A 15,725-nucleotide genomic window follows, 5' to 3' on the forward strand; every position below is an offset into this window, starting at 1 on the left:
AGTAAGATATGGGTTTGGTCTCACCTAAGTTTGAACCAAACCCGACCTGTTTCACTCCCCTATACACGTCTCCCCGCCTTCCACCATCGAATTTGTGGATTGCTTGATAATTTTCCCGTGAAAAGCATCTGTGAATGCGTGTAACTTTGGATGAAAATGGGCCATATTAGATTTGGATGTGGGCATAATTGAATCTGAACATTCTTAATCAGATTTGGATTTAGACGGAGAACTAATCAAATATAGCTTTTACATGCATTTGAGATTTGGGATATGTGTTGGATTTAGATTTGGATTTGGCTTGAATTTGGTTTCAAAATTCAAGCTTAATATTCTATACTGAATCCAAAGCTAATTCCACCGTCAAAATTCATCTCCATTGGCAGAAGCTGGTTATTTCAGCTTAGTGTAAATAAACTAGAATATCTTTAATAAATGATTTTGGTGAAGTGCAATGTCAAACATAGGTTGATATACTTTGAGACAGCCTTGCTAACATATGGTTTGCCAAAGAAAATGTGAGTAGCTTTATGTTGGTAGATGTATTGGATCAAATATGAACTTAGAACAATCCCACAAGGGCTCCACTCATTTGGTAGGGCCGACTTGTGAATGTCTCCATGTTGATGGGATGACATAAGTTCAAAACCTACAGGAGGCATCCTTTGCCACAAGATAGAAGCAGGGTGTGCTTCCTGGCAAACAGGAGGCGTCCATCCTGGGCTTATTTGATGACTTGTTCAGGATTGGACAAAATGTAACAATTGCACCAAGTTCAACGTTTATTTAGATCATACACCGACGTTGTGTTCCAAAGTGCAACGTTTGTTACATCCGTTGTGTGAAGAGCGAGGACACACATGGATAATGGGTTGGATAACTTCATTTTGGATTGTATGACTCGATCCGCCTAACCATATGAGTGTTTTAACATGTTTATTATGGATTTTAACTTCAGATATGAATCTTAGATTGGATCGAAATATCATTTTTTAATTTGAATAATTTGAGAAAAAAATAATATTTGATATTTTTTTATATATAAATGCTTTAATCAATGTCATATTAGATCTAATTATGAAATTTTATAAAAAAAAATGGATTTTAGCCTCGAATATGAATCTCAAACTGAATCCAAATACCAAAAAATATTTAAATTTTGGGTAATTTGAGAAAAAATAAGAATTCATAGTTTTTTATATGTAAATGTAAAAACCATAAATAAATCATAAAACCTTAAAATAAAAGAAAATAAATCATAAAAAAACTAAACTACAAGAAAATAAACAATAAACTTAAATAAAAATCCCTAATTCAAATCATAATCAAAGAAAATAAAAAATGTCCCTAATCAAATACAAAAAAAAGCCCTAATCAAATTAACTATAAAAAGCTATAATTACAAAAAATTTGATTCAAAGCCATAATCAAATAAAATCAAAGAAAAAACTCTAATAAAAAAATCCTAATCAAATTAATTATAAAATCTCCAAATTTTAAAAATTTGATTCAAAGCTCTAATTAAATAAAATCAAATAAAAAGTCTTAATCAATCAACTATAAAAAATCTTAATTTAAGAAATTTGATTCAAAGCCCTAATTAAATAAAATCAAAGAAAAAAACCTTGATGAAATCAAAGAAAAGCCCTAATCAAAGGGGGAGAGAGAGAGAGAGAGAGAGAGAGAGAGAGACCTCTCTCCCCAACTTTTTTTTTCGACCATTCCCCGTTCATGTTCTTTTCGCAATAAGGGGGTGGAACGGTGTTTAGACCCTATTATGGACGGGACGGATGTCGTTCGCCGCATCCAACGTTTGTTAGAAAACATGTTCCAAGTGGTTTTTTTGTCCAGCGTGACATGCGGGATGTGCCATCAAACAAACCCTAAAAGTATCAATTGAAGGCAAGCCAATACACGGCTGGTGATTGGGGGTTTTTGTTGGCCTAACAAACAAAAAACACTATGAACTTAGAACCTGCCTACTACGGCTCCGAAGTGGTAGGCATGAGGAAGGAGAGCAGCTGAGGGTTTTTTAACTATCTGGAGGTCATATGGAAGGGTGTCATTAATCTCTCCTTAGACATACCCCCTCCCCCCCCCCCCCCCCCCCCCCCACACACACACACACACACACACACATATATATATATATATATATATATATATATATATATATATATATATATATATATATATATAGAGAGAGAGAGAGAGAGAGAGAGAGAGAGAGAGAGAGAGAACTATATATTACCTTAGAAGCTACATTGAGAGAGAGCTATATAAGACCTTAGACCTACATTACTAGATAGAGGCCTCAAAATGCAAAGGAAATTAATTCTCTTATTGTACATTCTCTATTGGGCAGATGTTCCAGGTGGTTCGATGCACTTCTATCAAGCATGTCCGTTTCAAGATGTTGAATCATTGTCAATGAAAATTGAAAATAGAAAAGCTATGGAAACTAAATTGGAAGTTAAAAATTTAGAACTTGAACAGAAATTTGGTGCAATTCCGGAAGTTGAAATATATGCTTCCATTTTCACCTGTTACAGAAAAAAAAAAGCAAGCTGGGTGATAAGCTAGGGCTGGTAAACGAGCTGCTCATTCTTGTTGTGAGCTGAACCAAGTTTAAGCTCATTATGAGTCTAAGCTAAATGAGCCAAGCTGAAGATAACTTATTTGCAAAAAATATACATTGGTTTAGAGAGGAGAGTAATTAATAGACTGAAAAAAAATTACTTCAAAACTAATTAAAAGCAGTAATATTTTATATTTAAACCTATTGCTGCAAGCCAAATACATCATTCATTTGCTTATATGATCTGAAATATATCTAAAATATATTCCTTATTACTTAAGAATCATATACAAGCCAAGCACCAATTATTCATGTTTGGCTTGGCATCGGGCCAAAGCTACATATGGGCAGGGGGGTAAGTATCAAGCAGGGGCAAAGCTACATATGGGCTAGGGGGGCAAGTATCAAACATGACCCAAAAATCCCCAATAAGGGGGTTTGGGTCTGGGTGGGCAGTGTCCACCCTAACCCAGATGTGCCCCACTTAAACTCACCCATACATCCTCTCTCTCTCTCTCTCTCTCTCTCTCTCTCTCTCTCTCTCTAAGCACAAATACAAAAAGTGTGGTGGTTCATATGGATGGCCAGAAACGATGCTACTTTTCGGGATGTCCCGTTCAACCTTAACTGTTTGACTCATAAGGTCTTGGCTGATGTGTATGCTATCTTACGCATATATCTCAAAGACCTGTCTCTGCCTACAACCGATCCTCATCTAGATATCTGTGGTCCTTGATGAGTTTTTTGTTTTGTGTTCGGATTTTTCTGTTTTTGTGTAAATGGTGTTTTCATGTAGTCATGTAGTGCTGTTGTATTTGTGCTTGTGGGACTCAACGCTTTGTTGAGTTTCACTTTTAAGTAATGTTGATCTCTCTCTCTCTCTCTCTCTCTCTATATATATATATATATATATATATATATATATATATATATATATATACAATATCGATGATTGCGTATAGGGAACAAACACAACCAAAAAGTCAATTCACACTTGAAGAAATCACAAAACACAAGTTCACATAAGGGAACATGTTTGTTGAGACCTACGTCCACGATGTTTGTTGAGACCTATGTCCACAATGTCTCTGTCTCTCACATTTAACGTGAGATAGAGGCTTTATTATTTATAATAGAAGAGTTTATCCTGATTTATAAGCAGTAATATTATTTAATTGCACAATCTCTCACACTAAATTTAGATCTCTTTGAAAGTCGCTCAACCTGAAAGAGTTTATCTTGATTTGGACTTCTTTAATTGAATTATCCTTATGCAAGTCTTCATGAGGTTCGACCAACCTGGAGGAGTCTTTACACATCAGGACTGTCAGGAGTGGGATTTCGATGAGAGTTGACAAACAACCTTGACCTTGATCTTGGAACTTGACCCAAATATAAACCTTGATCCAAACTCTGGAATCTTTTCTACCATGATCTTGATTATGGTTATGGATCAGGACCACTTGCCTTAACATCCCTCTGCAAGCGAAATGGCTCGTGCCAAATGTTGAGCCTGTACCGAAGAGAACTGAATTTGGGAGCCAAAAGTGGTTTGGTGAGAACATCAGCCAACTAGTCTTCAGAAGAAATATGAAGAATTTTGAGAGCACAAGAGACCATTTTGTCTCGTACAAAGTGGATGTCAAACTCAATATGCTAAATGCGATTGTGAAAAGTCGAGCGAGCAGCAAGATACGTGGCAGAGACATTATCACAAAAGATTATTGAGGTGGCCGATGACAGGTGCCCAAGTTCACCAAGTAGATATTGAAGTCGCATGCACTTTGCAGCAGCATTAACAACTATTTGATACTTAGCTTCTGTGCTTGAACAAGAGACAACTGATTGCTTTTTAGCGAAGCAGGTTATATGTTCCCCCCCCGAACAGGGCAGTTAGCTACATCTCATGATCGGGGGTCCCAAAGAGCACCACGTATGTAAGCATGTGCGTCTCGTATCCCCATGTTTGTCAGCATTAATTAGCGTTGGAGTTTGATAAGATTGCAAAGACTTAAGTACCCTCTCCTCCATTGGTGCAAAAAAAAATGACGGTTCTTGAAAAGGAGTGGTTGTAAAGACTTAAGTGCCCCGAAGATGATTATTTAAGACCCAGACTCTGCACTGCAGGATTATCCGAGAAAGAAATCTCCCCTGGAGGAGGCCATGAACATCAACCCTCTCACTCTCTCTCTCCCTTCTATTTCTGCTTCTGTGCACATCCATTAGAAGATCATACATTGCTCCATCAAGCACCGACTGACCTATACATTGACTCTTGTGAAGCCTGATTCAGAGTTTTTACCCTTACAGGAGGAGGGTTTGGGGGCTCCTCCCAGCGTGGGTATCATCATTCAACTAAATGAGTTGTAGAACCTGATTCAGAGTTTTTACCCTTACAAGAGAGGGGTAAAACCTCATCTCACTCTCTCTCCCTTCTCTCTCTACTTTTGTGCACATCCAACAAACGATCCAACATTTCTCCATCAAACACCGACTGACCTGCACACTAACTGTAGCATCGTTCAACATGATGAGTTGTAGATCCTGATTCAGAGTTTTTACCCTTATAGGAGAGGGGTCTGGGGGCTCCTCCCAACGTGGGTAGCATCATTCAACTTGAAGAGTTGTGGAGTCTGATTCAAAGTTTTTACCCATTCATATTTTAAGGCATTAGATCTCATGTTTGAACATCCACGCATGTGTAGTTCGCTTTCATCATGTTCAGTTGCTTTCTAGATTATACTTTGAATTCTTGTGCATTTTAGATCTATCAATTTGTATGTAACCAGAGCTCATTTTAATTTTAAATTTTTACTGCAACTTCATGCATATGTCTTCATGCTCTCCACCAAAAATCAGATCATTCTGAGTTTGTTTGACCTACTTTAAAAATCGAGATTCAAAACCTGTTATTTTGCACCGTCAGGATTTTAGCAGAATCAGGACCAACTTGCGGAAGTGATTTCTCCCTAACTAGAGATGATCTTTCCGATTCGTAAAAAGGGTTGTTTTTTAAATTGAATCTAGTTTGTTCATACCAAATTTTAGTGATTTCTATGGTGTTTTCGTACCAGTTTCGGGTCAAAAACCATAACTCTGTCACCCTGTGTCATTTTAAGGGCTCAGATTTTGATCCATTTTGTTTGAATTTTATTTTCCTAATGGAAGATCATTTTTCAATTATGTAAAACGAGTTCTTTTCGTTTATGTGTCTAGTTTATCCTTGTAAATTTTCAGAATTTTTCATGGTCAATTACTATTTTATTTTGATTAAATACCAGAACCTTGTATCCAGATTTTTTAAATGTTCTGATTTTGGCCCCCATATCATGACTGTTGTAGCACTTCTTCAACAAATCGTTATTTGATTGACAATATTCTTCAGCAAATTATTGTCATGATTCTTTTGAGTCTCTAATGAGTCTCTACTATGATTTGTAGTATTTTTGGGTCTCCAACGAGCCTCACAATGATTTATAGTGTTGTTCGATCTTTTAACTATGATTTATAGTGCTTTGGGGTCTCCAACGAGCCCCACAATGATTTGTAGTGTTTTTCGGTCTTGTAACTATGATTTATAGTGTTTTCGAGTCTCTAACGAGACCCACAGCAATTTATAGTGTTGTTGGACCTCGCTATAGCGATTTGTAGTGTTTATCGCTAAACACTACAGCGATTTGTGATACAAATCGCTATCCGAATCAAGACCAACTTGTCAGGGTCATATCTCCCTAACCAGAGATCGGATTTCAAATCCGTAAAAAATGGTGTCTTCGTTATGAAATCTAGTTTATTCCTGTAAATTTTCAGAGATTTCTATGGTAATTTGATACCTCATTTAGATCTAAAACCAGACCCCTATCAGTCTGCCTTATTTGAGTGACATAGGTTTTTATTTCATTTTGTAAGAGTCATATCTCCCCAACGGAAGATCATTTTTCAAATCCGTAAAAAGGGTTTTCTTTCTCTATGTGTCTAGCTTATATCTAGAAAGTTTTATAACTTTTTATGCTCATTTGATATTTCGAACCTGTTAAAAACCGAGACATGTTATAAAATGTTATAAAACTTAAAAAGTTTGAAACTTCCTCTATGTGTCTCGATTTTTAACAGGTTTAAAATATCAAATGAGCATAAAAAGTTATAAAACTTTCCAGATAAAAATTAAACACATAGAGGAAGAAAACCCTTTTTACGGATTTGGAAAATGATCTTCCGTTGGGGAGATATGACTCTTACAAAATGAAATAAAAACCTATGTCACTCAAATAAGACAGACTGATAGTGGTCTGGTTTTAGATCCAAATGGGGTATCAAATGACCATAGAAATCACTGAAAATTTACAGGAATAAACTAGACTTCATAACAAAGATATCACTTTTTACGGATTTGAAATCCGATCTCTGGTTAGGGAGATATGACCCTGACAAGTTGGTCCTGATTCGGATAGCGATTTGTATCACAAATCGCTGTAGTGTTTAGCGATTTGTGACACAAATCGGTATCCGAATCAGGACCAACTTGTCAGGGTCATATCTCCCTAACCAGAGATCGGATTTCAAATCCGTAAAAAGTAGTGTCTTCGTTATAAAGTCTAGTTTATTCCTGTAAATTTTCACCGATTTCCATGGTCATTTGATACCCCATTTGTATCTAAAACCAGACCCCTATCAGTCTGCCTTATTTGAGTGACATAGGTTTTTATTTCATTTTCTAAGAGTCATATCTCCCCAACGGAAGATCATTTTTCAAATCCGTAAAAAGGGTTTTCTTCCTCTATGTGTCTAGTTTATATCTGAAAAGTTTTATAACTTTTTATGCTCATTTGATATTTAGAACCTATTAAAAACCGAGACATGTTATAAAATGTTATAAAACTTAAAAAGTTTGAAACTTCCTCTATGTGTCTCGATTTTTAACAGGTTTAAAATATCAAATGAGCATAAAAAGTTATAAAACTTTCCAGATATAAGCTAGACACATAGAGGAAGAAAACCCTTTTTACGGATTTGAAAAATGATCGTCCGTTGGGGAGATATGACTTTTACAAAATGAAATAAAAACCTATGTCACTCAAATAAGACAGACTGATAGGGGTCTGGTTTTAGATTCAAATGGGGTATCAAGTGACCATAAAAATCACTGAAAATTTATAGGAATAAACTAAACTTCATAACAAAGATACCACTTTTTACGGATTTGAAATCTGATCTCTGGTTAGGGAGATATGGCCCTGACAAGTTGGTCTTGATTCGGATAGCGATTTGTATAACAAATCGCTGTAGTGTTTAGCAATTTGTAGTGTTTCTCGCTAAACACTACAGCGATTTGTGATACAAATCGCTATCCGAATCAGGACCAACTTGTCAGGGTCATATCTCCCTAACCAGAGATCGGATTTCAAATCTGTAAAAAGTGGTGTCTTCGTTATGAAGTCTAGTTTATTCCTGTAAATTTTCAGCGATTTCTATGGTCATTTGATACCTCATTTGGATCTAAAACCAGACCCCTATCAGTCTGCCTTATTTGAGTGACATAGATTTTTATTTCATTTTGTAAGAGTCATATCTCCCCAACGGAAGATCATTTTTCAAATCCGTAAAAAGGGTTTTCTTCCTCTATGTATCTAGTTTATATCTGGAAAGTTTTATAACTTTTTATGCTCATTTGATATTTCAAACATGTTAAAAATTGAGACACATAGAGGAAGTTTCAAACTTTTTAAGTTTTATAACATTTTATAACATGTCTCGGTTTTTAACAGGTTCGAAATATCAAATGAGCATGAAAAGTTATAAAACTTTCTATATATAAACTAAACACATAGAGGAAGAAAACCCTTTTTACGGATTTAAAAAATGATCTTCTGTTGCGGAGATATGACTCTTACAAAATGAAATAAAAACCTATGTCACTCAAATAAGGCAGACTGATAGGGGTCTGGTTTTAGATCCAAGTGAGGTAACAAATGACCATATAAATCGCTGAAAAATTACAAGAATAAACTAGACTTTATAACGAAGCCACCACTTTTTACGGATTTGAAATCCGATCTCTGGTTAGGGAGATATGACCCTGACAAGTTGGTCCTGAATCTGATAGCGATTTGTATCATAAATCGCTGTAGTGTTTAGCGAGAAATACTACAAATCGCTATAGCGAGGTCCAACAACACTATAAATTGTTGTGGGTCTTGTTAGAGACCCGAAAATACTATAAATCATAGTTAAAAGACCGAAAAACACTAAAAATCATTGTGGGGCTCGTTGGAGACCCCAAAGCACTATAAATCATAGTTACAAGATTTAAAACACTATAAATCATTGTGAGGCTCGTTGAAGACCCAAAAATACTACAAATCATAGTAGAGACTCATTAGAGACTCAAAAAAATCATAACAATAATTTGCTGAAGAATATTGCCAATCAAATAACGATTTGTTGAAGAAGTGCTACAACAGTCATGATATGGGGGCCAAAATCAGAACATTTATAAAATCTAGATACAAGGTTCTGGTATTTAATCAAAATAAAATAATAATTGACCATGAAAAATTCTGAAAATTTACAGAAATGAATTAGACACATAAACAAAGAGAACCCGTTTTACAGAATTGAAAAATAATCTTTCATTAGGAAAATAAAATTCAAACAAAATGGATCAAAATCTGAGCCATTAAAATGACACAGGGTGACAGGGTTATGGTTTTTGACCCAAAACTAGTACGAAAACACCATAGAAATCGCTGAAATTTGGTATGAACAAACTAAATTCAATTTAAAAAACAACCCTTTTTACGGATCGGAAAGATCATCTTTGGTTAGGGAGAAATCACTTCCGCAAGTTGGTCCTGATTCTGCTAAAATCCTGACAGTGCAAAATAACAGGTTTTGAATCTCGATTTTTAAAGTGGGTCAAACAAACTCAGAATGATCTGATTTTTGGTGGAGAGCATGAAGACATATGCATGAAGTTGCAGTAAAAAATTAAAATTAAAATGAGCTCTGGTTACATACAAATCGATAGATCTAAAATGCACAAGAATTCAAAGTATAATCTAGAAAGCAACTGAACATGATGAAAACAAACTGAACATGCGTGGATGTTCAAACATGAGATCTAATGCCTTAAAATACGAATGAGTAAAAACTTTGAATCAGACTCCACAACTCTTCAAGTTGAATGATGCTACCCACATTGGGAGGAGCCCCCAGACCCCTCTCCTATAAGGGTAAAAACTCTGAATCAGGATCTACAACTCATTTAGTTGAATGATGCTACCCACGCTGAGATGAACCCCCGGACCCCCCTCCTGTAAGGGCAAAAACTCTAAATCAGGCACATAAGTAGAGAGAGAAGGGAGAGAGAGTGAGAGGGTTGGTGTTCATGGCCTTCTCCAGGAGGAACCCTTTACCTCCCTTGATTTCTTCTCTAGAGAGAGAGGGTTTTACAGTGTTTTACGAAGAAGCAAGAAGAAGAAGATGACAATGGAGCAATGTAGGATCGTCTGTTGGATGTGCACAGAAGTAGAGAGAGAAGAGAGAGAGTGAGAGGGTTGTTGTTCATGGCCTTCTCCAGGAAGAACTTTTTGTTTTCCTTGATTTCTTCTCTAGAGAGAGAGAGGGTTTTACAGTGTTTTATGGAGAAAGAAGAAGAAGACATGTTTGTCATTTTTTTGAACAGAAAAAAAAGAAGACTTTGAAGAGTCAACATCATCCTCGACTTTCTGGATGGAGGACATGTTTGTCCTTTTTTTGAACTGTTTGTTTTTTCTTTTATGAATGAAGGGCATTTTTGTCATTTTCTCAAACCATCACTTTATGAGAAGAATAGCAAGAAAGGGTACTTAAGTCTTTGCAACAACACCAGAGTCCGATGCAAAGTTATGTCAACATACACGGGAATACGAGCCCCATGTGCTTGTATACGTGGTGCTCATTCAAAGCCCCGAACACAGACGTGGGATTCAGTGAATCATCGGGGGCGAACATACACAACCCTCTCGCTTTTTAGAGCTCCAAAAAATAAGATTGCCCTCAAGATAGGCCACGTCAGTTGAGGTGGGTTTTTTTATCATCTAGAGATCGAGCCCAATCTATGCCAGCATAAGCATAAAGCTGGCGAGAACGACTTGGTGTGAGACATAGTTCGTGTTGAATAATAAACTTGAGGTAGCAAGGGATCCACTTGACGACATCACAGTGCTCAGTAGTAGGTGCATGCATAAATTGGCACACATGATTGGCTGCAAATGACAGATCCAAGTGTGTAAAAGTAACATACTGCAGTGCACCAACCACACTTCGGTAAAGCGTCGACATTGGGCTTAGCATTAAGCACATTTGTTCAAAGAAATAGATCAAAAATATATTTTTATTGAGATAAGTGTAGTCCTTTTGAGGACTGAACTACCTAAATTCTCAAAAAAATAGTGAAGATCACCAAGATCCTTTAGAGCAAACTTGTACTCAAGATAAGGTATACAAGATTGGACCGTGCTAGAAGAGTTGCTTGTAACAATAATATCATCAACATAAATCAAAACATAAAAAGTGAGACCATTTCTCCTGAGTATGAACAATGAGGGATCCGTGCAAAAACTATGAAATCCATGTTCCTTAAGAGCTTATCTAAGCTTGTGAAACCAGGCACAAACAAAAACCGTATAAATCCTTATGAAGTTTAACTACATAGTCGGGATGCAAAGCATCTGTAAAAGTAGGAGGTTGAGCCATATAGACCGACTCTTAAAGGTTACCATTGAAAAAAGTATTATTTAGATCAAGTTGTTGGATTAGCCCGTTGCTGCTAATGGCAATAGCAAGAACAATGCAAATCATGGGTGACGTAACCACATGACTAAAAGTTTCAAAAAAATTAACACTCTTCTCTTGATGAAACCCTTTAGTCACAAGATGAGCTTTATAGCATTCAAGAGATCTATAAGCATGATGCCTGATTCAATAAACTCATTTGCAACAAACAACATTATGACTATGATGAAGAGGTATCAGAGTCCAAGTCTGATTATACAAGAGGGGCTGATATTCAGGCTGCATAGCATGTTGCCCCATAGGAACATCAGATGCTTCTTTATATGTAGTTGGTTCATGGTCAGTAAATACAGCAACTATAAAAGCAACTGGGAGAGTGAGTGATTGTGGAAAAAACATGGGGCTTCAAGGTACCATTCATACCACGGGTAATCATGTGATGGGTGCAGAATGATATAGTAGGAGGTGATGGTGTAGCCGGGTCGGGACTGGTAGTCAAAGCTAGAGGTGGAGATAAGAGAACATGTTCAACAGTTTTAGATACAAGAGGAGGTGGGTGTGGTGTAGGGAGCTGGTGCTGCTATGAACAGGCATGGTGGCGTAGAGAGTAAAATAGACGAAATGACAGGTTGTCTGGAAGAGGCTAGTGCAGTGTTTTGGGACTATTGCATGAGAAACCTATCTTCATCGAACACTACATGGTGGAAGATGACCGTTTTATTTATGTGGGGTCCAAACAAATATAACCATGATGAGTAAGACTATAACCAAGAAAGACATGAAGCTTAGACCAGAACTCAAGTTTATGGGATCAATATGGTCTTAAGTTTAGATAATATGTACACCCAAAAGTTTTTAAGAAAGAATAATTAGGTTTCTTTTTTAACAACACTTCACTAAGAGATTTACTATTGAAGACAAAAGTTGGAAGCCAATCTATAAGATAAACAATTGTATAAAAGGCATAGGTCCAAAACTGTGTAGAAGCCCCTGCATGTGCCAAGAGAGACAAACTAGTCTCAATAATATCTTCATGTTTGCATTCTGCACTGCCATTCTATTCGTGTGTGTACGGGGACAAGAAATTTAGTGTTTGATCCCACAATGACTTAAATATGGTTCTAAGGCTTTAAACTCACGACCGCCATCTGATTGAAAATTTTTTATCTTCTTGCTTGTAGTATTTTCAACAAGGTTTTTAAACTTTTGAAAGACTTTTATCCCATCAGATTCATGAGTCACTAAATATATCCAAGAATAATTAGAAAAACTATCAACAAACACCACATAATATCTCACACAATTACTGCCAAGAACTAAGGCAACATAAAAAAAAGCTTAAGAGGCCTAGTGGCAAAGTTAACTAAACAAAAAATGACAACTGATGTGATTTACCCATTTAACATGTTAGACAGATACTATTTTTTTTTATTTAAAAGTGGTAGTCCAAAGCACTCACAATATACTTATCAATCTTAAGAGAGGGATGGCCTAGGCAACTCTGCCACTTATCAATCGTGGCACATTCACCTATATTGGCCTCTTTATTAAAATCATCAAACTTAATTGAATATAAGCCATTTTTGCTAATTCCCTGAAATAACTCTTGTCCAGTCTTGGTGTCCTTCACACAACAGAAATCAAGATGAAACTCAAACATTGTTTCATTGTTCTGTGTAAATCTTTGAATAGAAAGTAGTCGTTTAATAATTTCAGCACATGTAATATATCATTTAACTGAAACTTTGACTAATGAAAGGAAACATAATTGTTGTCAGGCTTAAGAATATGCATACCCTTATATTAATTGAAAAACTTTTAGAGGAAACTGGTATCAATAAACTTGTTTGTCCACCAAAAAGCTTTGAACATTAAATAGGGAATGACCAGCACATGGGAAATGCATGGACCTTTCACCTGTTATCCTAGTAGCTTAACAGAATCAGAGATTCAGGACGTACAGCAGAGGTTGATTCCAGAATAATTGAATCAGTTACAGGATTTAACTCCAAAAGTAATGGAACCAGAATGTTTTTTTGGATAGGCAATGGAACCAAGAATGTTTGCCTCTAAAACCTCCAGAGTCAAGATCCAGTCCTTTGGCCCATCCCGACGAAGCATCTGAATGGCTAGGATTAGTCCATATTCAGGTGAAATGTGGACCAATCCTAACCATTGATTGGACGGCTAGGATTGAATATAGGATTAAACCCATTCTATGTCAGAGGACTTGATCCTTAGGGTTCCTAAAATTCTGCTCTAGATCTCAAAGTGAATATAGAGAGTTGTTAGCTTTTATGGCCATATGTGGATATTGACAAGTTTTCTCACAAATCTTTACACCTGATGAATTTTTTAAAATGAATGCTATGTTTATTATTTATACTTTGGAAATGCATAATGTCTTCTAATATTTTTCATTCTTAAATTACTAAATTGCCCATGCTGGTGACATATAGCAACTATTAACGGCATAAATTTCTGGTGAAATCAACTTGTGGCAATGGAAGTTAGCAGCTCCCATGCCTACTTAACAATATGAAATAAAAAAAAGGATGGAAAGTTGAAAGAACTTTATAAGACAAAAAGTTCAGAAAACTATTTGAGCAAAACAAATTTTAACAAATATTAAAAGTATTAATTTTCTTTAAAAAAGATTTCTTGCCACATTAAATTGTCAATACACCATTGGTTATACTTCCTCATCACATGTTTATCTAGCTCTTAATAGTTGCATATAGTAAACTGAGATAAGCTAAAGTCCTTTTCAGATAATGTGTTTTTTTCCCCGAAAACTAGCGACTTATTTTGAAAAAAAAAATAAAAAATGGTTCCCACGAAGATGTAGATGACACTAAATTTTGGTGCCATTCCGTGTTTTGGCCGTGACTGAGAAAATATGACAAACATGACCAATTACTTTTCTCTTGATGGGTTTACCCTTTTGTTGCCTGAAAAATTATGCGCCTTGGTCTAAGTTCTCGTCTGAAAAATTCATGATCCTTGATTGGAAAAACCAGATGCCATGTAAGTTGTTGCATGAAAAAATCAGGTGACTGATTTTTCGAGAAAAAAAAGGTAAAACTGTCGATAAAAAGTAAATAGGTCATATTTGTCATAATTTTTAGTTCACTACCAGTGCATTGCACCAAAAATTAGTTGGTTTTACCAAAACTCAGTATTGAGGATGGAGTTGGAAAAAACGTACTCTTGTGAATGGTGTTGAAATGTGGTGTTGAGGCTGCCAACTCCATTTCTAATGCAGTGTTTGGCAACAGCATTGCTCTCAAACGGGCGGAGAGCATGATCCCAATGTGGGAAGTCAAAACACACCTCCGGTTCAAGGCCCCCAAACAGAGGCTTAGAATTCAATGCTCCCTTTAGCTAAAATGTGAACCTTAGATCTTTATTTTGGGGAGGACTCTGCATGGGCTCACATTTGACTCAATAGGATTGAATATCCAAGGTGTTCAAGTAAAGCATCTCTTTCAAAGTAAATCAGGGAGCAGACCCGGTCAGTTTGACTCCCTCGCTCCGGTTCTTGCCCGCGTCCACAACAAAAAAAATCCTATCCTTTGACATATGATATAAAAGTTATCCTATGTCAATCTTAACCATCCAACTTATGCATCTGGACAACAACAACTATGCCTTCATCCCAAAACAATTGGGGTCGGCGATATGAACCAACAAAGAAAATCATTATGGGTCTTCCACGTGAATCCTTCTCCTCCAATCATTTATATCCAATGTCATGTTCTCGGTGAGGTTCAAAGCATTGATATCCTTTCTTATCATCTCCATCCAAGTCTTCTTAGGCCTACCTCGACCTCTTTTAACTAATATATTTTTCCATTTCTCCTTCCTTCTAACTTATGCATATGGACGGCTAGGATTAATTCACATTCAGGCGAAAATGTGAACCCTACCTTGCTGTTTCTTGAACCGCTAGGATTGAACGTAGGACGTACCCCATAATATGTCAAAAGATGGGATCCCTACTCTACCCACAAGCAAGATTGGGTTTGGTTAGACATCTTATTCGAATCTGGCACTTTTATTTTCTATTCTTAAGATAAAAGATCGAGAAACGCGTTCAGATTTGCATATTCAGTGTATTTTTCGATTTGGATCCATGTTTTGGGTCAGATTTACATTGGGATTCAGATCTAATCACATCCGTTTGCAGTTTTTACGTGTAAAAACTTTATTTTTTGGTAGTTCTAGCACGATTAGTATATTACATATGTTTCCGATCCAGATTCAACACTATATTATTCTGATCCGTACACGAATCTGGATCCAGTACAAAATTCGGAACCCATTTAGATCAGGTATGATCCGGATTTTATTCGATCCGTTTGCACTCTGT

Source organism: Nuphar pumila, chromosome 7, assembly GCF_984573655.1.
Source record: "Nuphar pumila chromosome 7, dmNupPumi1.hap1.1, whole genome shotgun sequence".
NCBI classification, from domain to species: Eukaryota; Viridiplantae; Streptophyta; class Magnoliopsida; order Nymphaeales; family Nymphaeaceae; genus Nuphar; species Nuphar pumila.